At 39.3% G+C, this 27,139-nt stretch overlaps 1 protein-coding gene across 3 annotated transcripts in view; it reads left to right on the top strand.

Moving 5' to 3' along the window:
• LOC143369733 (adenosine receptor A1) overlaps positions 1 to 27,139 on the top strand; it is a 197,526-nt gene that overhangs the window by 15,282 nt on the left and 155,105 nt on the right. The window lies entirely within an intron of this gene.

Genomic DNA, 27,139 nt, shown 5'->3' with positions numbered 1-27,139 from the left:
GAAACCTATCATATTCATAGCCAGTCAGATCCGCGGCGCATCCGTAATTACAATGCCTCTGCGTACGTCCACGCTTTGTTTGCACGCTGCAACGTCTATTTTTGGTAGAAAACGTCAGAAGCCAGCTTCGATCCTTGAAACACGGTTTCTCGCGGTCTGCTTTAAATAGTGGCCGTTTGTGTCGACGCGAATATTTATGTTGTTCCAATATCAGCGTTCTTCGTGCCCGCCGAAGGAAACCGAAACTTCAGACCGGAGCGTTCGTTACCGATCGTTCGTAGCTTTTTTGATGCTACCCACCCTTTCCTTTCTTTACCTTCCGGCACTACTGCGAAGGAAAGCTGGGTGCAGCTACAAGAAAGGAGCAAGTGCCTACCATCGGCTATAAAGCCGAGGCACCAAAGGTTACTCTTTATTAAAAACTTTCAGCACAATCTGCGCGAGAAGGGTAGCTACACCCGAGGACTTCGGGGCGCAAGATCAAGTGCGCACGCGGAAAGTGTTGAAACTTTCCGCGAGAGGCTCTTGTGGAGATAACATTTCGAGTCGGAGGGAGGGAACAGAAAATCGTATGCGTGATAAATCATCGGAGAGGATACAAACTGTTTCCTTCGACGGTATCGGAGATCGGGCCATTTCGCGGAAAGTTTTCGATACATGCCTCATCCTGTGCATTCGGCATGATATATGAAAGGAATTGGGTGTACGTAGTACCTGTTGTCGCGGCAGCTCAAGGCACTGCTTAACCCTTAACTGGTATCCTGGGGTCGCTCGTGACCCCAAGCACCCAAAGTTCGATGTACAATTTTCAGTTGTCTAAGTTGGTAAACTGAATTTCTAATTAATTTTATAATAATAGTTTAACTTTCTACGCTTCTATTATTTTATACATTACCTAAGATGAACAAATTCATAGTGGTTGCTCTAGTGTCGACTTTACAAATTTCTGTGTCCTTTTTTATTTGGGGTCTGCCACGACCCCAGTATACCAGTCACGTTTGCCAAAAACAGTATACCAGTTAAGGGTTAAGCTTCAGTTTATCTCCGCTAATGGCAATCTATTAACGTAGATACTTTACCTAATATTCGTTGGTAAAATTACAAAAAAGAAAATCAGGTGCTTGATTACTCTTTGTAAATTTTCCCGAAACATTCTCTGAAATTTCACAGACTTGTATTCAGGATATTAGAAAGGTGGAAGAAGTGATCGAACGGAAAACATTACGAAGTGAAAAATGTGCATAATTAATCGCACAACGTTTCTAAATCCTTTGTAAAATCTGCGAACCATCCTTGAACGGTGGCAAAAGGACGGTCGCGGATACTCCGCGTAATTCAGCAAGAACGTACCGTTTTTGTTCGAAGAAAAAGAGTGGGTACGACGAAATCGGCGTGGAGGTTGGAATATGGTGCTTTATCTCAAGTGGGCACGCGGCATTAAGGCCAGAAGTCTCGCTGCAGAATTTACGGCTGTTAAACTCGCAACGTGAAACATCAGTATGCATCGAATTACTGGTTGCAGTGTTCGAGGGTTTGATTGAATTTCGCCTCCGATTCGCGGAGGTTCCCGGCGTAATTCGTGCCGACGAATAATACTCGCCATTCGTTCGCCGGTGTAATGGAATTAAGGGGCCTGCAGAAGTTGATTCGTCCCGCGTGATTCTCGGGATAATGAAATTGCGAAATTCATCCCCGGCATCGGTATTACGGTTCTTATCCATCGGCCGTTCTCCCAGGGACGCGGGATCGAAGTGGATGTCAAACAACAAAAACGAACGGGGGCAAGAAGCTTGTTGACTTCTATTTACCTAGCAATTAATTACGCGCCCGTTTGGAAGCGTCCTCTCGGATGAGCATGTTTTGCGTTTACATTTAATTATGCGTATAACGCTATTAGAGGCAACTCGTTACATTAGCAACTGATTCCCTTGTACGGTACTTAGCAAGGTGGTGTCGTGTTACTTGGTATTGTGAGTGGCAGGCGTTAAAATTAGAAGGACCTTGAAATTAGTATCAACTTTTAATCAAATGGAATTCACCGCCACGAGTTACATTATTCGTTTAGAACACAGTCGATTTTCTTGCAGTTATAGTGATTACGTCCCCTCGCCTTACGTTACGTAATAAATGTAATAGATGTATATGTTTCTGTATTGACATGCGAATGTGTATATGTACGCTAAACTCTACTTGTATAGTCATTTGTACTAATTCACTGAAAGTCTACTACGTAATCTAATAAAATATGGATAGATATGAACATCAGTTCTATCTCGACCAGGGTTTCCACCTCTCCGGTTTTGGCCCGGAGACTCCGGGTTTTGAAGAAAATCTCCGGGCTCCGGTTTTACTGGAAAAATCTCCGGGTTGTAGAAAAAAAATGAGATGATAAGAAATTGTGGTATTATATAATGGTATCAATTTTATATACAGTAAAAGTTATTAATTAAATAAGACATATAGTTTTAAATTCTGAATTGTTTGAGCTTAAAAGAATTGCACATCTGTTTTCCGGATATTCGGGAACAAAACTTTTTTGCTTTTTCCATCTCATGGTTTATATTCGAATCTCCGGGTTAGAATGTGTGGCACTCCGGGATTTATATGGTGATAAGGTGGCAACCCTGATCACGACTCATGTTGGTTATTTTTGTGTAAATAAAAATTTTGAATAACGAATTAAAGGTGAAACAATTAGTCGTCGTGTGTCGAATAAAGTTACCCGGGTTCTATTCGAATAAAAAAAATTAATTTTATTCGTCGAATAATTAAAAGTTAAGGATTAATAAGTATAAGGGTTTTAATCTAAAACAGCGAAGTCCAGGTGGGCGGTCCGAGGACGCTAGCACCCAATAGCGTCTTCTACGTGTCGCGTGGGAGGGGGTGCTCGAAGCCAACGAAGCGGCGGGCATGCAACGGATAGGGAAAACTCTAGTAATGTGCATGTAGGCTCGTACCCTTAAGGGGGGAGCCTGGTGTAACTAAATGAAAATCGAGGCATTTTTCGGGAATTTTTTTTAAAGAAAGTATTTGATAGATCTTTCTGAAACTTTCAGGATATTGTATTAACAGGTTAAGGTATATAACAATAAAATTTTATTAAAAAAGAGCGGCAAATAACAAAGTTATGCCCAGTCCGTTGGCGATGCAATTATTGCACTGCGGGCAACGTAGCGTCTTTTGGTTTCATCTGAAATCAAAAATCGAACAATTTTCTTTTAGTTTATGAGTGTACGCACAGAATGAAGAAATTTGAAACTTAAAAGATGCCAAATGAACAAATGGCGGCCTCTTGAATAAAAAGTTCACTGTTTCCAACGAAATTTTGCCTTAAATGTCTAAAAAAAAGTTATTTATTTAAACAATATCATTATACTAATAACTTAGTACTATGAAGAAAATGTTCACAAATATCCGTGCACAAGGCCAAGTCGATTGGTTGAATATTTTTGGAGTAATATTGCCCGCAAAGTGTGAAACTGTCGTTTCGAGAAAAACGCATTTAAAGTTTTGTGGTAGCCTGGCGCTCCGTAGCAAAACCGGCTGTATCCGCTTTAATTTTTCGAATTTCGTTTTGCGGCTTTGGGAACATATTGTCGTGATGTTCAACTATTGATTTATGCAACAACAAAAAAATCGATTTCTTCGATCCGCTACACCAGGCTCCCCCCTTAAGGCGGAGGAGTTGCTGAACTTTCCTTGTTAGAAAAGGAAACGGGGAAAAAAATAGAATGGCTTATGCTGAAGGTTGATTCAATCTGGACGTTTTGGAGATTGATAGAAAATTACTGTTTTGCCACTGTCAACAGGTTGCACCGCAAGTGTCCTACAAAACGAAAGAATCTGGACAATTAGCGAATCGACGTCCATATTTAGAGAAGCATATTATTACCACTACTAATTGTATATTTTACATAGTATCTACAATTCACTCTATTTTTTCCTAGAAGGAATCGCATCCATCAACAGATGTACTGTGCCATTTTACACAGAAATTACGTTCTAATAATTTTCTAAGTAAACACACCAGCACTAGTCCATCGTTTCTCTTCTTCTCAGCGACATATGCACTGCCACGAGAAGTAACTTCTTCTCAAGCAAGAAGTTTCTTGCATCTGCAGCTGTTTTCAAGATAAACGGTCTATAAACGAAACTTCGGTCCGTAGTTCCACCGTTTAAGACCTAAGCCTACGTCTTTGCCCACAGAAATACCAATCCCTTAATTCCCTCCTCGAATATTTCTTGAAAAATTAAGATCCCACACTTCACGGGGCGTTTTTTAGGAGAAACCAGTGACGGATTTAGAGGCGCGCGCCCCTCCCTCAAGGGAAAAATACTTATTTTAATTTGCAAAATACTTATTTTAACTTAGCAATGTGAGAGAAAATATGACAAATTGATACTAAAAAAAGCACTTTCATTTAGCAGGAAAATATTACCGGGAAGGTCCGTGGTTTATTTCTCGAACTTACGCCTCCCCTCCTCAAGAAAATCTTGGATTCACCCCTGCGCCCTTTCCGCTGCCGAAAATCCCAAATCCGCCCCTGGGAGAAACAGAGTCGAATAAGCCGGTATTTACTAAATTCTCCCCGTCAAGTTTTCTCAGTTGTCGCAAGTAACAGGACAGCCACTTCGTTCCTTCCCTCTGTCTCTTCTACACTGCGTTCCATATAAGAGTGTACGCCCCTACCGATTTGCGACCGATCTGCGCAGTTCCCGCGGATCTGACACACGCGATTGGTCGTAGCACTTTCCCTGCCGGTTTACTACCAATCAACAGTGTGTCCCTGCGCGAGACGAGTATGCTCTAACGTGGAACGCAGTGTATTTCATCCGCATCTCCCGAGTTCTGTATCGCACACCTTGTTCCAGCCAGCGCAAGAAGTTCCCTCTGCACCAAGCGCAGCTTGCAATAACAGCACGGCAATAAAGACATTTGGCCGGAACCCAGAGACGCGAGGATAATTCTTCTCCGCTGTAAACAACCTGACCGCACGACCAAGCACATTCCCCATCACGGCAGATGCTTAGTCTTCGAGGATCTAAGCGAATTGAAAAATTGCCACCCTCTTCCCTTCGCCAGCCTGTAACGCTCTCTCGCTCGCAAGCGCGAAAATCAATGGCGACTTTGTAAAGGTGACAGCAGAGGGGAAACGAAGGAGATTTAATAAAGAGTTTCATAACATAAAATTGAACGACACGAGGCAAGCATGAGCGAATAACTTTGCCAGGAGGATTGCACGAGATATTAAAATTGATGTTGGTTTCCTTTTTTTTTTTCCCCCTGGCAGAGGTAGAATATGCCTCTGGACGTATATATGTACACTCCGGCATATAACCCCCTCGCAGTTTACACGTGGCGTGGGAACGAGAATCTCAGACCTACCCGGCTTTTTAATGGTTCCTAGAGCAAACCGAATAACTAAGCGGGAGGCATTTCGAAGGATTCCTTTTATTCACTTCGACGGTTTCCTCGGGATAGTTTTCTTGGGTAAAATGGCTTCATGTGTCAAGAAATGAGAACTGATTTCTTGAATTAATGCGTTCCACTTAAATCTTATTAACCGTGCTATTTTTAATTAAACTTTATTGCGACGACATTTTAGGATTAACTTTGATATATAATGGACCTTCAGTTTTATTCAAGTTTTATGTCTTTGCAGGTCAATTATGCCTCGCAGGCGCATCGGGCTTTAAATTGGAATTACATGTTGCTATTATTAAGCTTTGTAAAAGTGAAAGAATTAGTGATTTATAGAATTACGTAAGTAAATAACTTCGAAGTCACTGTGTGTATTACATTATTCCAAACTTCTGAATTTAATAACTGCATATTATTTCAATAAGTTGGAGTGGCAAGGGTTAATCTAGGGTGCCCTTAATTTGTTATTTAAAATTCGATTTCGTAGAATATTAAATTGTTTCTTTGTACATCAATTAAGGGCGCAGCGATATTTTTTCCCCCCAGGGTTATAAATTCTGTAAAAATTTCGTTGCGGGTATTTCAAGATACACCGAATTTCCGTCCGACAGACGTATGCATATTCAAACGCTTGATTTCCTCGGCGGATATTGCAAACATTTGCCATACACACGCCGCAGCGTTGGGCCGGTTATAGTTGATTACATCGCCGGTCCGTGCATGTAAGCGTTGCAAAATAATTGTACACAACGACGCGATGCTTGATGAATTTCTCCTATCGTCTCTATCGTCCAAACGATATTTATAGATTGGATTTTAGGTGTGCAGTCTGTGCCATGTATCCCATCCATTCCTATCCAAGATAATTAATTAAAGTATTACTTCTACGTGGCTGCGTTTCTTTAAAAAAAATATTTTTGTGATCCACATAACAGAATCTTAAAATTTCCCTTCAGAAAAGTAAATATCATATAAATCCTTTGAGTCGTTACTTGAATAATTTTTAATTAGTTAACTCAAACAGCCAGTATAAATATCGTTTGAATTTTATCTAAGTGATTGAGATTATAAAATGATGTTACAGAGAAGAATTTCTTTTTAATGAAAAATTCTTCCTTTCCAGAAGTATACCTACCTATTTTGTTTGTCAACTCTCATTATACTCTCTTGATCATCTTTGATCCATCCTCTACAGTTCCGCTAATATTGCCAACAATCAGACATCTCGTTCTTTGCCCCCTTTGTTTATCTCTTTTTCATTCTTCCCTTGCAATTTCCTTTCATATTTTTGACGATTCCACTGTCTTTCCGCACACAATACTTGGCCTATTATATTACAATTGGTATTATTACGCGCTTGTCTGCTCGTTTTTTCATTTTCCTTCTGTCTGTATTCTCCACTCTCCCCTTCATCACTTCTTACGATACTCAGGAGTATGCTTATAACACCTTTCGTCAGAATTTCACTCGTAAAAGAGTAAAGAGTGAATAAAAAGAGAATTTTTATTTATCAATAACGTATAAGCTTGTCTTTGAAAAAAGTGTGTAGCAAAATAACGCAGATAAGTGCATTATTCGAATAACAAGGTGTATATTAAAAAAGTTCTGTAACGTTCCAGTTATATAATATATACTTGGACTTTTGCAGTGGTACTAATTTATTTGAATAAATGAGGAAAAGTATTCTTGAGTAATGATTCTTTGGATGAATTTTGCAATTGAAAAGAAACACATTTTACTAAAAATTAAAACTTCCAAATTATTTAAAAGTATTTAAAATTAAATTATTTAAAATACTTTAAATTATTTTAAAGTGTGTAACGTACAAGACTGTGCGGAAAGCTACTGTTGTCATCCTAATAACTATTTAGGAAAGTACAAGGCGCGGGGGAGCGGGGCTATTAATGATTTCTGAAAAAATGAGCGAATTTTGTATTCGCCGGTCTGTGAGACCAACACGCGAGTTCAGGAAGGTTAAACAACGTTCACTGCTGAACAGTGTTTAGGTCTTTGCAGCGTAATTAAGTATTATTTAAGGTTGCACAAATAAACTTACATTAATAATAATAATAATAATTCTTTATTTATGTCTGCGTAGTCAAGTAAGGATATAATCGATAGAGAGGTGAGAATAAGTTTTTGCTTACGAGAAAGGACACGCGCTACACCATATAGTTTGCGTAGACGAAAATTATTGTTATTATCATTCCTCTGTCATACATTCAATTTATCACCATCATAATTCCAAACGTCTCTTACCTAACAAAAGTCACAAAAAAAATGCCTTTTGATTTATGGGTAACCTTCCACGATCGGACCAGACTTCGTTCAAGGACACAAGTCTTTCAAACGACCGTGCCTTTTTTTTCAACGAAAGTGTATATTTTTTATTGGAGGGGTGATGTGGCCTGTCGCTAAGCCGAACCCAGGACCTGTAGCATCTTATCTTCATGTCCAGTTCATTAATCCTTTCGATCACTCCCCAAAAACCCCAGGCGTCCCCTGGTATTTATAAACTTATAATTGTATTGAAAATTTTCTTGGCACAAACCAACGATTATTGATAAAATTCCTTAGAAACGATTCATAGTAATTTTAAGGAAATATCCTTAAGTTTGATTTCTAAACGACAATGTTCGTAGTAGTATTAACAAACGGGACACCCCTTATACCTTTGGCTTCACGCCCTGTAACGTTTGTTTCGATATGCATTTCTAATTTATCATCCGCTGACTTCTTCCATACACGCATCCCTTCAACTATTTCCTTATTGTCGACGATGCACAAGCTGCTACGAAGAGGCTGTTATCCAGTGACCAGTAGTACGCAGCTTCGTGAAATGTCCATTTTGCGTGGAAGCTCGACAATTGCTGAGAGAAAGGGGCAAACCGTCGCGTTGCTAGGGTCCAAAGTACTTGCACTGCGATTACTCGTTACGAACCATTTTGTCCTTTAGTTGGTCTTCGACCAGCAGACCCCTTTTTTCGACGCGCCTTTCTCGCACCTGGCTGTTCATTCTCCACCTCAGAGGTCCTCAAACGACATTCCCGGGTAACAAATCTTCCCAACAAACTTTCAAAATCCTAGATCTAAGCACCCTTCATTGTGGCCATAAAATAAGACGACGTTATTTTTTAATTCTCATGTAGAAAATTAGAAATCGTTTTGGAGATGTCTCAAAGGTGATTGAAGGGTGATGCACGCGAAGCCATTCGGTGCACGATTCATCCACAGCATTGACAAAGTGGAAGACAAACAGGGGAGGTAGAGCTGACACTTCTGTCGCGTAGGTTCTTTCCTAAACGCGTTTCGATTTCTCTTTCGTCCCAATGACAGTCCGATCTGTCGATTCCACGAGTGAATTTCACGACGGAATTTCTTCCGCTTTTATATATAATACTGGACGTTCGATAGCATAGGGGGTACGTTGCTCTGGTAGCTCGGCGACTGCATTATCCTTTATGAAAGTGACATGGTCGCTGCGACGAGAGGAATGCTTGAGAAACTCTGTTCGGGGCTACCGTGGACCACTACGTAGCGTTGCAAGAATACCGCCTGCACGTGTCCCTCCAAATTAGCCTGACAGAAGCTAAAGAGTCTCCCAAAAAAAGTTTCCTCGATAGATAGCTACCTACCCCCGTCTTTTTCGCTAACAAAGTGGAAGGTGAATCCCGATGAGTTGGCTGACAGTGGGAGTAATTGAAGCTTCTTCTATCATTTTATTCTTGGGTAAATGGAATATTTATGATTTACTTAATGCACGCGACGTTTGGAATCAATGGTGCAGCTTCTAGGAGTTGGAATCTAATGAGAAGGCTAGGCGAAGTGTTGCGCATCGATTTTAGGGAAACTTTATAAGGTATATCAGACAGCTATATAATTTTATAAGACATATTCAACCTATGCTTAGCTTCTTGCGTAGACAGACCATAGTTTGCGAGATATTTAACGATAAATACCACGTTTTGCTCGTTAACCTTTAATTAGGTGTGCTCGCAGCACCCCTGTTGCGGTATTTGTGGCACATTTTGTCTCATGGACTTTATTTTGTAGCCACGTTGCATAGGTATCTTACAAATATTTAACCCTTTCGCTACTACGGACAACTATAGTCGCCCTCCACAAAACGCGATGTACATATACCGGGCGACTGTATTTGCTCTCGACAAAACTCTTTTATTTTCTCGATCTCTTCAACACTCAACGACGTCCCGCGATTCATAGTAATACAATAGTAATAATAATACAATATATAATGGTTATAAGACTTTCAGTTCGAACTGTAGAGCAATTGTTGGGCGATTGTAGCTTCACTTATTGCGGATAATTGTTAACTGACAAGGGAACATCCCAAACACGGAAATTCAAAATATTCTGAAACTTCGTGAATATGTAGGGAATTTCCTCCTGATTACAACGCAATTTTTGTTTGCTGCCCAAATTCACTCTAACGGGGTGTAATTGACCCCTGAAAATCCGATAATTTTCCGATTTTCTGTTATAACTCGTGAACTGTCAAATAATTTTTTTACCAAACGATAGATCTAAGTAAAAGAAGTAACTTTTGTCTGGAAACTATTTTTCTATCTCTTACATTTCGCGAGTTATAACACGAAATCGGAAAATAGCCGAATTTTCGGGGGCTAATTTTATCCCCTTCGAGTGAATTTGGGCAGCAAAGAAAAATTGCGTTGCAATCAGGAGGGAATCCCCTACATATTCACAAAGTTTCAGAATTTTTTGAATTTTCCGGTTCGGGATCATCCCTTGTGAGTGTCATTAAACAAGTGAAGATACGTTTATGCAGAATGTATAAATATCTTGTTTTAAAGAGAAGTCCCTTTTCTTCCAAAAGCATGTCAAGGTGGCGTTGGTCAGGCGTAAGAGGTAAACCCGAACGCCGAAGACTGTCCACGCGTAATTTGTTCACTCTTGGTGAGAGGCCCCGTTCAGTGAGGGTGCTCCGGCGGAGCGGACCGCCGTAGCGAAAGGGTTAAAAATATTTCCTAATTCTCATTTAATATTGCGCATAAAATAACATTGAAAATACAACCATAGGAATCGAGAAAAGCAGGGCGTCGAAATTAGGCGCGGGGACTAAATTTGGGCCCTTTCCCCTATATTCTTTATTTTAATGAAATGACGATTTTTTTTAATGAATCTTTTAATATGCTCCAATGAATATTTCACGTTCGATCGCGCGGTGTCGTTTCATCTTCGCCGAGTCGCACTGGCGATGATTGGCACCAATTTTTTTGTGAAAAAAAATATTTATGTGCAATACAATTTCAATTACTCATTTCTTATTTCTTAATTTCAAGTGCTTCAATTTGTAACTTTTAAGCGGCATTATGTGTAATTTATAGTTCAATTTCTAGTCTGATATTGTTTCACAATTCTTTTGATGTTTTATATAAATAATTTGGGGGGCCCGGTAAGAATATTTTCCCCGGGCCCGGCGTTGGTTCTCGGTGCCTCTGCACACACGTTTCTTACGCCACCTCCATCGTTAAATATCTCAAACACTGTCGAGTGTCCACGAGAAAAGTCAAGCACGGGTAAAATATTTTTTGTTCCTCGTTCTACTTACAAATTTTCATTAAAAACAGCTGGGTAACACACCGAGTGGCTCCTTCATAAGTGGAAGAGCTTGTGCTCGAGAATGTTGCGCGTTCACCAGCGGACCGGGAGGGGGGATTTATAGAGAATTCGATCATAATCTGCCTCATTCCTGATAGTCGTTGAGCACCGCCGTCGGAATATTTGAATTTCAAAATATGCCGCTCGTATTGGCCGCGGTTTGCCAACGCTGAGTGTGAAAAATATGTATTCCAACGGCGAAGTTACGTATTCGAATTCACAGACATGGAAAACACGTCGATCAAGCCCTTGAAGGCTCGCTGCACACGAGCAGCACGCGTCATTTTGCAGTTCGTCAATATGATGCCGTGATTGCCGCGCTCTAGCAGTGACATACACCCACACGCATATTTGTATGGAGGGATGCAGACGCGACATGCTTTTTGGCCGCAACCTCGCGTCGTGGTTGCATTTTATTAGAACAATAGTTTAATTAAGAGCTAATATTATTAAGCTGTAATTATTATCATTAAAAGCTATGGTTTAAAGTTTTTGTGAAAACATAGCTTCTAATATTTCTCTAAATAGTCTGATGCATCTCCTTAGAATTTGTGAGGGCTTCTTTGACTTGTCATCGCTTTATACAAAAACGGCTATTTGTAAAATGAATCTTCATTATAGGAGTCGTCCGATTTTTAATTAGGATCGCCCCTGACTTGCTCCTAAATAAGCGAGAATATTGAAATTGTAATGGTATATAAATGTTATTCTGCCAACGTTTGAATCAAATATTTTTCCCCTTGGAGTACTAAATGAAAGCAAAGAGAATGAGGGTGCCTTAAAATCAACTTCTGCTCCTTTAAGGGGTCATTCTGGTTAGCGCGCCGATAAATTCAGCGATCTTCAGGAATTTATTGCGAAGACAGGAATTATACTAATGCAATAAAACTTTTTTCTATTGATTAAACTACATTTCTACAATAAATAAAAAATATAAAGGTAATAAAATTATTGCTTTTAAAATGGTTTCGCAGGCGATTTTGACGACATGCTTAAAAACTCATGCCTCGTTCGTGCAGGTGATTTCGGCAGTTGGACTTATCTGAATCCAAAAATACAAACAGATTCTTGATCAGTATGACTGTCGCTATGGCCGGAACTAGAATAAATAATTTATCCTTAAAATTAACAAAATGGCGGGCAAAATACAAAAATCAGTGTATTTCAGCTGTGTTTTCTGTGCTATTTTCGATTTTAAAAGTAGGTTACACTGAACAGAAATACTTGGTTGTAGTACCGGTCAGAGGCATAGGTATGTAGAATAAGCAGTTCAATTTATGAAGCAATCGGTTCGATAGATTTCGAGATTTTACCTGCAACATGTGAAAAATTGACGTTTCGAGAGAAACGCGTTCAAAGTTTTCATCTATAAAGGCCCAGCCTCTGCGCGCCCTACAAAATGCCTATGAAGAAGCTAAAATAATTGGAATTTTTCAATGAAAATTTAACAGTACATTCTTGAGGATACGTACTTTCGAAAAATGTTTTAAAAAACCGTCTAACCAGAATGACCCCTTAATTACAAACGAGGGTGACAGCTGTAATAACTCATCGAATAATAAAGTCTCCAATTATTTATTAAACCCTTCAAACCAAAATACATAGTCGGAAAGTCCGTGGTTTTTCTGTTCGACCAGGGGCAACTTCTGCACGTGCAGTGGGGAATAATTATAATTGCAAATTAGTTACAGGGAGGCGGGCTGGTTAAACTCATATCCCAGTGCGTATCTACGAATTTTCAAATCTAATTTTCTAGAACGTAAAAAACTCGTACGAAATAAATTGCTCGTTCATATTCGGCCTTTACTTTCATGCTAGAAATCCTCTTTTTCCCAGTGGCAAGCATTACTCGTCGGTAGCTGTAATTAGAAGCCTCTATAATCCACTACACTACTTCCTGCAGCTCAAAGGGAGAGGCATCGTGTACACAGATATATTCACAGGGTGAGCCAAGAATTTCATAAAAAAATAACGTCGTTCCTTTGAACAGGACGAAGAAGTCACTGTAACATATTTTAGAAAACGTTATTTGCTATTGGCAGTGACGTTAGATGGCGGAAACATTTCTATTGTGAACGAGGGGATGCTTTCCAGTGAGTTGCTCTTGTCCCCGCTGCAGTAGCACTTGTTCAGGACGAGTCAGCAAATTGGAATAGATCATCGAATGCTGCGAAAGGTCGCGAATTAGTGATTCGCGTCTTCAAGTAGGGAATCGAAACGATAATAATTTGCAGTCATTTTAAGTTCATACAGGGTGAATCAGAAGAGACAGAACACTTGAATATTTCTCTAAATTTAAAGTCACCTCAAACTTGTTCTGAGGTAATTGATAAACTCATTTTAACGTTAGCTAAAATATGCATGCAATAAAAACACATGGTCTCAATGAGAAACACTGATAACCTTGGTGACTCTGAAAAAATGATCTTGGGGAGAGAATTCATCCCTTAAGGGGTTATACCTAGTCAGGAGGTCGAAAAGAGATGAATGTTTGTGATTTTTTTTTAAAAAAGCGGAAGAATATATTTTTACAGAACTCTTTGCACTTAAAAGAGCAACGTTTAAAGAACATTTGGTAATTTTTTTGTAGAAAAATATTTACGTTTATAATAAAAATACAACGACATCCAAGAAGCCTTTTAAAAACATACTTTTTACTGAATCACAGAGGGATTTTTTCCATTGTACAGTCTCGATTTTATCAATGAAAAGCGGCCATTAGTGATAACCATGAAGCCATTTTTCGTTGATATAATCGAAAATATGCATTGAAAAAAAACCCTTCCGTCATTCAGTAGATTTTTATACAAAAAGTAGGCCGACAAAATTTCAGAAATATTGGTGCAGCAGTCCTTGAGATATCCCGCTCACCGCCCTCAAAGAGGCCTCTTGGATGTCGTTGCACTTTCATTATAAAGGCAAATATCCCTTCACAAAAAAAATTACCAAATGTTCCCCAAATGTTGTTCTTTTAAGTGCAAAAAGCTCTGCAAAAATACACGCTTGCGCCCCTTCAAAAAAAAAAAAAAAAATCGCCTCTTTTCGACCTCCAGACTAGGAATCATCCCTTAAAACATCTAAATATCATTATTATACATTTCTTTGTAATTTCAGATTTAAGAAAGTCATTCAGTTGTGTCGTCTCTCAAGGGCCACCCTGTACACTCGGCCCACTATAATTTCCCCGTGGACATTTCGCGTATAGCTGGGCGTAAAGGCCTCCTGAACCGCGATCAAATTGCTAACGGGTAGTTTCGTTTACATGCGTCGTTTATAACGAACCCCAGCCACGAATGTTTACTTCTCCCGACTTCAGCAATTCCGGAAGTGTCGTTTAGGCAAATCACATTGTAATCCGCCCCAGCAGCGTGTTTTAATACACCAGCTGCTTTTGGAGTTACACGTTACACGAGTTTGAGTAATTTCCCCCAATATCTCGGCTTCCATGAAACCTTTATTGGCCAATCTAGAGCCGATTCCCACACGAGTGTTGCCATTACAGCACGTTCTACAGAGTGATCTTCTCGAAACGAGTGTTTTACGATTTTAACGTACGACGCGACGCTATCTGGAATTATCTTTGCTCTTGGTTTTCAGGAAATTGTGTGACTTGTATTCCTGGCGTTTGGATAACGTCCTGGGGGGGATCCAAGATGATTGCTTGTCAAGTATTCTAATTCAAGAACAGTATTTAGAAATGTCACATAGTACTGTACAAACTTTGTAAATAACTTTCTGTTATATACAAATATTTTTTTATATAACAGAAAGTTATTTAAAGTTATTAAAATTATCACGCTTTTTTGGTTTTTAATATATATATATATTTTTTTTTTTGCTTTTTAATATATAAAAACCTATATATATATATATATATTTTGGTTTTTTAATATATAAAAACCTATATATATATATATATATTAAAAAACCAAAAAAGCGTGATAATTTTAAGGGCTGGCGTTCACTCCGTTAGAATGAATTTTCCCAGAAAAAAATTGCTCCTTACATACTCCAATATGCTGTACATTCAGATGAAATCTCATTGAAATCAGTATTCTTGATTTGGGAACGTTTCTTTGCGAACCAAGGCAGAGTTCGGCATTATTCGAATAAATTTTTACATATAATCTCCGGATAGAAATTTCGAATAAAATGAAGTTATTCGAGAATAACGAATAATTTTTTAATAAATTTAAAACTTGCTGTTCTGCAACTATAACTTCACTTTATTCGCAATTCTTATTCAAGATCATTCGAATAAATTTTTATACCCAACTGTGCTAAAATTTAACAAAAGAAATATCGAACCTTTACATTCCAGAAACCCGGATGCACGCGTCAAATCACATTTCTAAATCAAGATCTAGTAACCATCCCCTCTTTAAAAAACAAGTTCTTATACTCAACGCTTCGACGAAAAAGCGAGCGTTTCATAGCCCTGGCTCTTTTGTTTCAAACGAGGGACACGAAGGCGCGCTACAAGCGCCCGTAGCAAGGCGTAAATATCCCCAGGATGTTTAAAGGAGACTTCCACGGAACAATGGGCATCCTCCCACGGACACTTGGTCGCATCGATGAACAGGGCAATATCGAGTTCGGGGAGCAGAAGACGCACGGGGCGGAAATAAAGTGTCGCGGTCCTTCGTCAGGCCGTATCGTCGCGTGTTTTCACGGGTAGGCTGCTGGTGGCCGTAATCGTCGAGTGAAACAACCGCTGCTACAGCAGCCGTCGAGCACCGCTGTTCGCCTGCGAGCCACCGGCACGGAAACGGTATTCCCGGTATTCGCCGAGACCTGCCCCTTTTGTCCCCCTTCAGTCTGCAACACGACACGCGGCTCCTCGCGCAAGGAGCCTTCTTAAAAGAAAAAAAAAAAAAAAACGGAAAAAAGTGTCCCGCTAAGCTGCCGTCAAGTGGAAATCCATTGTTTCTTTTCGCTACGTGCTCCCGTTTTTCGATACGCAAGGGCACCTTGGTGTCCGTTCGGCCGGCTATCTGGCGACGTCCAAAGATATCGCGAATGGGACAGAGACAGGGAAATCTTGAAAGCAGCGGGAGTCAATGATAGCGTCCTCTAGCCTGGTTCTCTTCAAGGATAGCCAAGAGGCGGACTCGACGCAGCTTCAGGGTATTGTACATTGCAGAGGGAAATTAGCTAGGGACCCACTCAAGTGGTGCGTAAAGTGACATTCTCTGGGGCACAGGGGTGCATTTGATTTTTCGTTATATTCTTGGGAGAGCTGTAATCCTTGGACGACTGTGTCTCACCGTATTTTCACTCACCCTCGCGATGGTTTTAATTTATATTGACGCCTCGAGTGGTGTTCGCTATGCTTTTTCCCCAAGGGCGTGTCCTCGCGTCGATATTTTCGGAAAGCATTGAAAGTTTAGTTTGGACACTAATCAGGCAAGGAGTATGTTTAGGATTACGTTTTCTACGTGTATTGAATTTCGCGGGCGGAGTGGCGCGTGCAAGGGTGGGCGAATGTGAGAGCAACACTGGGAAAGTAGGACGTCGCTATATTTATGCAAATCATAATATGGAGGGTTTAGAAGCCAACCAGTTAAGTCTATTACCTTTAAAGTGGAGATTTATGCTGGTTGTTCTCTAAATAATTTTGCCTAGTAATTCCATAGTCAACATAGGTAAGTACCGCTATTTATTGATTAGGTATTAAAGGGGCGACTTAATTGATTTATCAAGTGATAGTTTTAAGAATAAAAAGGTTTTGTGAACTACATACGTAACTCATTTTCAGGGAAAGCTGGACTTACACTGATTGGCTTCTGACAAGGGAACATCCCGAACCCGGAAATTCAAAAAATTTTTAAACTTCGTGAATATGTAGGGAATTTCCCCCTGAATACAACGCACTTTTTTTTTGCTACCCAAATTCACTCTAAGAGGGTGTAACTGACCCCCGAAAATGCGATAATTTCCCGATTTTCTGTTATAACTCGTGGACTGTAAAATAATTTTTTTACCAAATGATTGATCTAATTAAAAGAAGTAACTTTTGTCTCGAAACATTTTCCATCTCTTACATTTCGCGAGTTATAACACAAAATCGGAAAATAGCCGAATTTTCGGGGGTTAATTTCACCCCCTTCGAGTTAATTTGGGCAGCACACAAAAATTCCGCTGTAATCAGGAGGAAATCCCCTACATATTTACAAAGTTGCAGAATTTTTTGAATTTTCGAGTTCGGGATCTTCCTTTGTGAACTCTCCATATAATTAATATAATACTTTAATTTTTCGGTGTTGAAATTCACACGCTGAATACAATGCTAACATTAAGTAAGGTATACAGAACACGTTAAATATTCAAATGACGCATTAAATATTTTTACTAACCCATCTGTGCCACCCTAACACCCCAAACGTTAAAATCCCAAGTACACCATGGGGGTAAACATTTCGGGTGTGCAGGGTCCCGAAACGAGCGTGGAAACACATTTCCCTTCATAGACCGCTCGAGTGAGTTTCAAGCGTTTCGTTGAAACTATGCCACCAATTTGACGCCGTCGCTTGGTGGGCAGAGTTTATGTCTACGCGTGGCCGTATTATACCGCGAACAATTTGTGAGTCTGTGAGACACTTAACAGTTGTCTGGCATCGGGGCTTCTTGGATCGGCGCCTGGCTTTTAATCGTTATGTCAGTCGGCAGGGACACTTGAAACGTTCTGTGTCTATAACTTAGAGCAATAGGAAAACCATCATGTATATGGAGAACATATTTTCCGCGAACGTTCGGCGCATCGCGGGGGAAAATTCCAGATACGTTTGAAATATAGGGCGCTGGGAAAGTTCCTTCGAAACCCCAGTGAGAAATCGATAGGTAGAAGTGGAGGAGACCTTCCAACATTATTTACAGCTAAATATTATTTGATTAGAAAACTTGGAAATACAGTCTGTGCGTTAACTATTGAACAGATTTTCGAATGCGTTTGATTGGACACTATTTCGGATTCATGCGCACTGTTACTGATGCATGATATAATTTTTTTTTTAAATTTTGCATGTACGGATAGATGCATCACGAACTGGAAAGAATCATGTGGATCATGGATCAGAAAAATTCTTATAATTTTTTTAACGCTTGCTGTGATGTGAGAAAAATTTATGAGTGTTTAAAATCACTTCTTTTTTATTCAGAAATTAAGGTTACCTTGAGTTTCTTAAGTGACCTCTTACGTAAATTTATATTGACATTCCCCTTAGTATTATACACAATATTTTATTATAATACAAATAAAATCGAATGCTCCCATTAAGACAACTCAGGACACCCCTAATTTCTCAATACAAAATTTCTCCTCTTCCCCTAATTTCCCCTTTTAAAAGACCTGCCAACGACCTTTCGTCGACTAAATCTATTTAGTCAAATCAAGCAACGCCCACGATTTGACTGCTCGTCGGGATCATCAATCAAGAAACATGTACGTACTTCCACATAAATCCATGCTATTTACAAAACTAGCTAAACTGCCGATCGGCGATAAATCGACAGTACGCACTGGGCCCAACCCTCCACCGTTACATCATCACTAGTCCTTCAAAAATCCTGCAAATTGCCACGTGCAGCCTATGCGCCAAAACAAAGCGTCCTGTACAGGAGGAAGAGGATTTGTTGTAGCTTCAAACGGACTGGATATCGTTGTTTCGCGTAGCTGTACTAAGTACCTACACATGTAGAAACACTTGTTGGGTTTGTGTTTCCACATCTGTGCCTACGTCCCCGTACAATTCAAATCAGTGGAGTATAGCGGGCGAGTCAGCGAGTGTTTGAATGCAGGCAAATTAACAGGGTGTACACTATAGAGGGGTCGTTTGGAAAGTGGAACAGACGATGCGACGAATGTCACGCGAAGCGTGAGAGAGCGCTTTTACCAAACACAGGGAGAGGCAGCGAGACGGTGCACGAAAGCGGTGCAGGCAAAGAATCGGGTTCGAGTGTGGTTGCGAGGTATTCTATAACGAGGTGCACAAAGAAAAGGGAAAAGGTGCATAACCGCGGCGGAGCATTCTGTGGACGACTATGTAAGAAATAAGCAAGAGTTTCTTACTTCTCATTGTCACTCGTGGAACAAATCATGGCACTCCTGATACAATTTACTCGTCGTTGGACAAGCAGTAGAATCTAGATTAATCTAGAAGGCATTAATCGTTTGAGTTTTGTCATTTTTCGTGTAGGTGCTGTGTATCGATTTTTTTTAATTAAGCTTTTAATATGGCTCCTGTAATATTTACAGACCTACGACTTTAATGTTCATTTAAATATCGCCAGGAATGAGAAGTTTGTAGGGTTTAATGATGACGTTTCTTCGTCGAAGAGCATGTTATTTAAAGAAACAGATATTTCTGACATTTTTCTTTATTTTCTTCTCATTTATTGCTGCAACTTAAGAGCTCCTGTTCATTATTACCTACCTCGCAACTTTCACATGATATTTTAATATTTTAATATTCCACGTTTCGTCAATATCCTACTGGGATCCCTCGCTTCTTACCTTTCTGTATTGATTCATTTAAGCTTCCCAGCTCTCTTCATTCCTGATGGTAAATTCTTTATTACTCCTTTTCCTTTATATTCCTTTCTCTTTCCCTTCAGCTTTTCCTTTTCTCTTCTGCTTCTAGATTGCTTCTATTCTTGCCATCAATTCTGCTTCAATTTTTCTTTCATCTTTCTTCCTCCTTTTCCTCGCATTCGTAGTAACAGTAATATAGATAGGAAGCTTGCAAAGCTAAGGGTTTATTTATTCTAAGCGTTCTAAAGAAAAATTACGTGTTCGGGGCGGTGGTTTAATAGCGGCCTTAATAGTGGTCGGTGTGTTAATTTAGAATAATGAAATATAATACACATCCTGTAGCTTTAGAAGAAACTTCTTTAAAGCTATCCAAAGTTAGTTATCTCACGTGTGTTTTATTAAAATTCCTATCACATCCACAGTATTTCACAATTTTTACGTCTAACAGCACGTGGATATAAAGTTTCGATCTCGTGACCCATTTGTCACTGACAAAATCAATCCTCGATTAAAATATTTACAGCTAGAAATTGTAATAAAAATTTCCCCATAAATTGCCTCGCAGTTCCACCTTCGAGCATAGTTTATTTGGCGGGGCTGGGTTATGCCGATTGCATTAGTGTCTGCATTGTACAAGTACCTACATATGTATTTAGATACATGTCGCGAGTCTGTGCCCCTGGGGATTGAAGTTTGTGTTATACCCATAGAACCACACCAAATTATACATGTATGACTTCAGCATCGAGGACAGTAATGACAGCAACTTGAGTTAGTTTGAATTGTGTTTGGGTATATGTGGAAACCACATCAACTTACCAATTTGCCAAGTTTAATGGACGACATGTTGCTGGATGTTGAGCCAGTGCCCCTACGAAGAAGAGTGGAAAGAGTCTGACTGTGATCATAATCCATTTTGCTGCAAAAAAAAAAATTGGGAAAGAATACCTCTTTATACAGAATCACTAAATTTGATGTCTCCCGTTATAAAGGAAGAAGACCAGTTATTGGGGGAGGCAAAAAGTTCCCAATAGATCATTAACTCCTTCCCTCAGCATGCTAGGAACACTCTGCGCCGGATTTTTAAAATCAAATTTCTCAGAAACGAAGCCTCGATGGAAAAAAAAGTTATTCCACCATTTCGATTTATTTTTATACAAGCATTCATTTTATCCGCCACTGTACCATATTTACTGACCAATTTTGCCAAGCTATTCTCGAAAGCCACATCCCGAATCAGAAAATGTTATTCTATATTTTCGATCTATATTTTCATACACACACGACTCGGAGTTATTCTCGAAAGTCACATCACTAACCAAACACTGTTATTCTATACTTCCGACCTACATTTCCATATACAATCACGCACGCTCATTCAACTTGTGGCATCAATTTGGTGACACCCTGTATGTATACAGGTTACACGCAAAGGTCTTCTTTGCGGCTACCTGCCAACTGACCACATCCGCTGGCAAGCCTACCGTAAAGCTTCTATCACACGAGAGTTGCTTTCCCCTGGAGGCACCCTTCTGTCAAACCTGTGCATTTTAGAACTTAGCTCTAGGAGCACGAGTGGTTAAGAAAGTATTTTAAACGAGTGTTACTTATCTGTGGAGAAACAATCCAGCAGGAAGAGTGGCTTGGCCCTCTCTGTCATTTCCTGTGTTTCCCTGCCCTCCACCCTGTCCCTTCCGACCCTTCAGCCCCTTCCTGTCTCGCTCTGTCTCGTTCTACCCCTCTCTGGCACTATCTGTATCCTTCCCAACCCTCCTCTGCCTCCTAAGCATTCTACACCAGAGTCCTTGGTTCATCCTGCCTCCTCCTAGCTTCCTCCGCTCCTTCCAACCCTCGTGTCCTTCACTGACTCTCTCTGTGACCCTTCCTGTCTGCCTTTTTAAACCACCTCCTACAAGGCCACCTGAGAATTTCCACTATAGCGCCATCCCATTTGTCAGGAAGAGGACTACAATAGTCAAGGCTTAAATAATGTACGGGGAAACTGTTCGTAGCACTTCGCGTGGCTTACTTCTAGCGTGATATTTTATTGAAGATCCCGAAGGGGGATTATAGTATTGTTAATTATTAACACTGGGCCTTAGTGAATGAGCTAAAGCATAGGATAGGATTGTTTAAATGTATTCTGGTACAGTGCACTTTGCTTCTGCTGAGTTTCAAACAATTTCACTGATTAATTTGTTACATAATTCCGATTGTAATAATGCAACTACACAGGAGAAATATAATTTTTTTTAAATATCAAACACAGTTTTACAACAACCTCGCTATGTGTAAAAAATAGCTAAGTTTGTAATGTTCACAGATACCTTTCTCGAAACTGACTTTTGGCACTGACAAGGGAACATCCCGAACCCGGAAATTCAAAAAATTCTGAAACTTCGTGAATACGTAGGGGATTTCCTCCTGATTACAACGGAATTTTTGTTTGCTGCCCAAATTCACTCTAAGGGGGTGTAATCGACCCCTGAAAATCCGGTTATTTTCCAATTTTCTGTTATAACTCGTGAACTGTCAAATAATTGTTTACCAAATGATAGATCTAATTAAAAGAAGTAATTTTTGTCTTGAAACTTTTTTTCTATCCCTTACAGTTCGCGAGTTATAACACAAAATCTGAAAAAACCCCGAATATTCGGGGGTTAATTTCACCCCCTTTGAGTGAATTTGGGCAGCAAACAAAATTTGTGTTGTAATAAGGAGTACATCTCCTACATATTCACAAAGTTTCAAAATTGTTTGACTTTTCGGGTTCGGGATCTTCCCTTGTGAGGTCGTTTTTGCATCCAACAGTACAAATTCAGCTTGTCTGGTTCTATTTTGATTTCCACAGTGGATTGCTTTTACTTATGAATGAATCCAGAATTGAAACTCTATCGAAAATGGTTACACTTATCGTACGTACAATCGACACGCAGGTGACACCTTCTAAGCATACTGAATGTTATCTAACGATGGCATATACTGTCATCGTGATTGCGCGTCAACCGTGGCGGCGTAAAATCAAACATGTTCAATCATTTGCGCAACCCTTCGTGCAAACCCGACTGCGGTCAAAACGCTTGTGTAAGCACGATGATTGACAAGCACGCTTGATCGTCTGTGGGCCGCTTTATTTGCTCGCGTGGAATCATCCCTTTCAGGATCGCGCAACTAATAAACTTCCTTTCACCACCACTTTTCACCGTTTCACCACTTACTTCACCTTTCACCATACCTTTAGACTGCTCAAATTCAATTTCCTTGAATTCATTTTCCCCTTTGTACCGCATGGATAAAATTCCTTGAATTCATTTTTCCCCTTCGCCACGTGGGTAAAAATATTAAAATACCAGATTTAAAAGTAGGGTTTATACGAAAAGCGACTTTTGAAGAAACCGGTTTTCGAATTCCACTATTCCCCAAAAACCGGTTAAATCGGTTTTCAATTTTTTACAAAGAAAATATAATTAAAACAGTAAATAAATATTTATACTTTTTTTTTACAAATTTTCAGTTTCCTTAATATTATGAAATTACAAAAATATAACAAAATAAATTATACTCTATCTGTACACAACCAAATTAAAAAAAAATTAAAATAAAATCCAGACAAATACGTACAATTTTTTAGTTCATTTAATATTTATGGATCTACAAAAATATAACACAATAAAATAGACTGCGTACGAAACCAAATTAAAAAAAAATAAAATAACTAAAATCCGTGCAAAATATAAATCTTTTAAAAGGTGGTATCAAATTATAAATCTGTATTTCATTTCGTATTTTTTTCTGAAAATATGAACTCACGAAGACTAATTTTACAGTAAACTGTTATCTACTACAATAGGTTTGTGTCCGCGACGATTTCAAGTCAAAATTTTAACGCTTTTAATTAAATAATTAATTAATTTCTGCATATTAATTCTAGTATATAAATTATAAAACCGGTTTTTAAAAATCGACAAACCCTATGTAAAAGCAAATTTGGTAGAATTCATTTTTTCCATCGCACATATTCATTAAAATATCTTTAAAATATTCTTTTACCCTCGTGTACCTTAACACTGTTCAAATTAAATTCGTTCAAACTCAATCTTCTCTTTGCACACAAATGAAAATATTTTTATTTCTTTTTTCCCACCTTCAATCACCGCTGAAGGCTCAATGTAAATTTCCCCAAATTCATTTCGCCCTCCGCACACAATTTTATTCTTCTACCATCCCTGTGCTGTTAATACCGTTCAAATTAAAATCCTTCGAATTCATTTCCCTCTCACCACAATACACCACACTGGCTCTACTTAAATTTGAAAATCAAGTCTCCTGTCAAGCTTATTTTATTCTCGGATAATCTACCCCCGAAGGTCGCAGCTGCGCCAACCACCTATCCACCATTGAATTGGGTATTCTCTGTGGCCGTCAAGCCACTTCTCGAACGGGGTAACGTCTCTGTGTATAAAGCAAAATGGATCGAATGCAGTAAGGAGTGGGCTGCTTGTTAAAGATGGAGCGTCGCAAGTTGGCTTATCGTTTCCAATCGATCGGGAATCCTCGTTACACGGTGCTCTATAGGGAACCTAACAATCGTTCCAAGGCCGTTTGTGATGCAAATCTGGATCGTCATCTTCCCTTCTGTTACCCCGCTCGATATGCTTCCCTGCGGCGCACTTACATGCGTGAACGTGCTGGAGATTGATTAATCGTTCGGTTACCGACACGGCGTTATCGAGTCTGTTAATCACCCCGTCTCTGACCCTGTCACAAGAGCTGACTCCGCGAAACGAGATCCCTATCAATTTTTCGCCGTAACATCTTTTTATCGCTGAGCCACGATATTTCTTTCGTCCACGGTTGACCTGCGAGTTTCAATCGATTTTTTTAAATTTCTTTCGTCAAAACTTTAAACTGGTCCGCACTCTCTGGTCTGAGATATTTTCGAGCCTTTATTTCAAGTTGGACAAGTGGATTTCTTTAATTTTAAATGGTAGAGTTTTTGGGTAATATATTGTCGGATAGTGGAAGATCTGTGTAGCTTTTGCTTTTGTGTACGTATGTATAAAATGTTGGAAAATATTTTCTGGGAATATAGCTAGGGATAAAGAGTAAATTGTATTTTCATATTTCTGGATTCGTTCGGATTCTCGTGCATGCAGTATTAACCCTTCGTTGACACTCTGGGTGTGAGCCACCCATAAGCTGATTTTGACGGCCTGTACCTTCTATATGCAAAATAAATACCTTTTTCCCAAAGGCGACTCCACTAACTATTTTTTTTTCTCAAAATATTATGTCGGAACAACAACTCTGTAGATTTTTAGCTTCTAATATTGAAACTTTTAAAAGCTACAATTTTTTGAAGATTGTCTTCATGTTTTCCCGACATATGGTAATCTAGATTTTTTTTTGCAAAAGTGTAATAAAATGTCAAACAAAAATCTATTGCAATGCATTCTAGAGACCTTGAAATTGACCCATGATTTTTTTTGTAACTATTGGATTCTTTAGATGAGAATGGCAGTCGCTCAAAAATTGTTCTGGGTGTGAGCCACCCAGGTATGTCCAAGTTGATCGAAGAAGGAGGTGCGTCAACGAAGGGCTAATGCTATGTTCTCGTTTTTTTCAATTGGAGAATGTATAAAATTTGGGAATTTTTCATTTATTCAAATTAACAATAAGGACCTTCGGTGTGTTACGTGGAAAGGGACATATCACAAATTAAAAATCCTTGTATAAAATGAACGAAGATGACAGTGCGCATGCACTTATAACCATCTAACAGTTTCTATATACCGATTTAATACTTTTTCCCCACGGTTTCTTTTATAAAATACAAAAGAATATTGAGAATAATATATAACACAGAAATTCAACCCGCAAGTGCATCATTCCCACCTCTAGGGTTTTCCTGAAGTGCCAACTCAAGTCTCAAGCTCCCTCCAAACAAATGCAATTTGCCTAAGAGTTTCTTCTCTTCGATAGTTCAAAAGCACGAACTTCAAACTTCAAAGTCACTTTCCACGTGTCACTTTCGTGATGAAATCTGATTTCTAGGTTAAAAATGATATCGTTCGATTCGTCTCTGTGAGATCTAACCAACGGTTTATAAATATCTAAAAATTACACCAGTCACCCCTGCGACAAACCACCCTCTAGACTTAACATTTCCCTTTACATTAGAATATAAAAACCTTTCTATAAATTGGGCAATAAAAATAAGCGAAGAAGAACTTTGCAAACCAAGCAGAATAACTAATTGCGAAAACCACTACTTCGTTTTGCTTTCTAATTAAATTTTAAATTGACACCACTCGATCCACAGTTTTAATTCCCGAAATAAGTCTCCAGGCATATTGCGATAGAACGTGGCAGTGTTCCGTGAACAAATTTGTCAGTGGCAGCATGTTGTATTGTTAGTTCGTATCCGGCGCAGCCTGCGAGTGAAATTAAAATTTCCCTCCAAAACCGTTATTTCGCGAAACATTTTTCGAAGGGAAACGTACGCAGATTGTTGGAAGGTAAATATCGATTTTATACTCTATGAATATATTTCCTCTCTTCCCACCAGGCCGCGGAGATCCACGCGATGTTTGCCGTGACACGAAGTCCAATCACGACTGATTTAATTACGAACGCACATGAGCGTGCACCGAATGCTTATCATTACTGTGCACGTAACGATCCAATCCCCATCTCCTCCATTCTGTTCCCGCCTTTGAATGCTTAAACTGGTGCGTCGCGAATTAACGTTGTTAACTCCGGTCAACATTACGTGCCGCCCGACACCCGACCCGCGCGCAAAGAACCGCCGCGAAAATTGCTTCTTCGCTATGCGCTAATCTCCTTACGAATGCAACGAAAACAGTGTATACACGGAATTTCAACGGAATCCCGCGCCAGTAATAGAAGTGTCTCACGAGCTTTTATTCTTGTACCTGTGCTTTGCAGCTCCCGCGAAACACTGAGGCAGCGTGGTACAGGTGAAACAGGATTAAAAGTTTTAATTTTAAGGCTACATTGAGGGACAGGTATGTAAGCACGCTGGTGATTACACGGGGCGCAGTGTATGTACTTTTTAATATAATAGAATGGGAAGTGATTCTTTGTTTAAAAATAAATGCAAATAGTGGCTTAAATTATTGTTTGAATGTGGAGTTCCTTTTAAGGAAATGGATTTTTAAAATTGCAGGCGTAGGAGATAGAATATGAACAGTAAGGGGGAAAGCAGGAAATGTCACAAAACAGCTTTATCGAGAAAGTTGAGTTTTAATTCTTTGGTCCAGTAGTAAAGAAGCAAGCTTAAATTAATAATTTAATTTTCTTATAGAATTTTCTGCGTAAATAGTTTCTGGTTTTACCTTGATGACAGAAGCTTATGCTTAGGCAAAGATTGGGGACATTCTGTATTTTGTTCCAGTGTCGAGTGGACATTTCTTGTTTTTAACCGGTATACCAAAACTTTAATGTTATCTTACGTGGGTATTTGAACTTTGTAATCCTTTGTGATTCGACAGTTCCGTAGCCCCAGTTGCCAACAACAAAATATG

The sequence above is a fragment of the Andrena cerasifolii genome, chromosome 1 (assembly GCF_050908995.1).
Source record: "Andrena cerasifolii isolate SP2316 chromosome 1, iyAndCera1_principal, whole genome shotgun sequence".
In the NCBI taxonomy this organism is placed as follows: Eukaryota; Metazoa; Arthropoda; class Insecta; order Hymenoptera; family Andrenidae; genus Andrena; species Andrena cerasifolii.
Note: the sequence above shows the minus strand (reverse complement) of the source record. Positions and strands in the feature narration are given on the sequence as shown.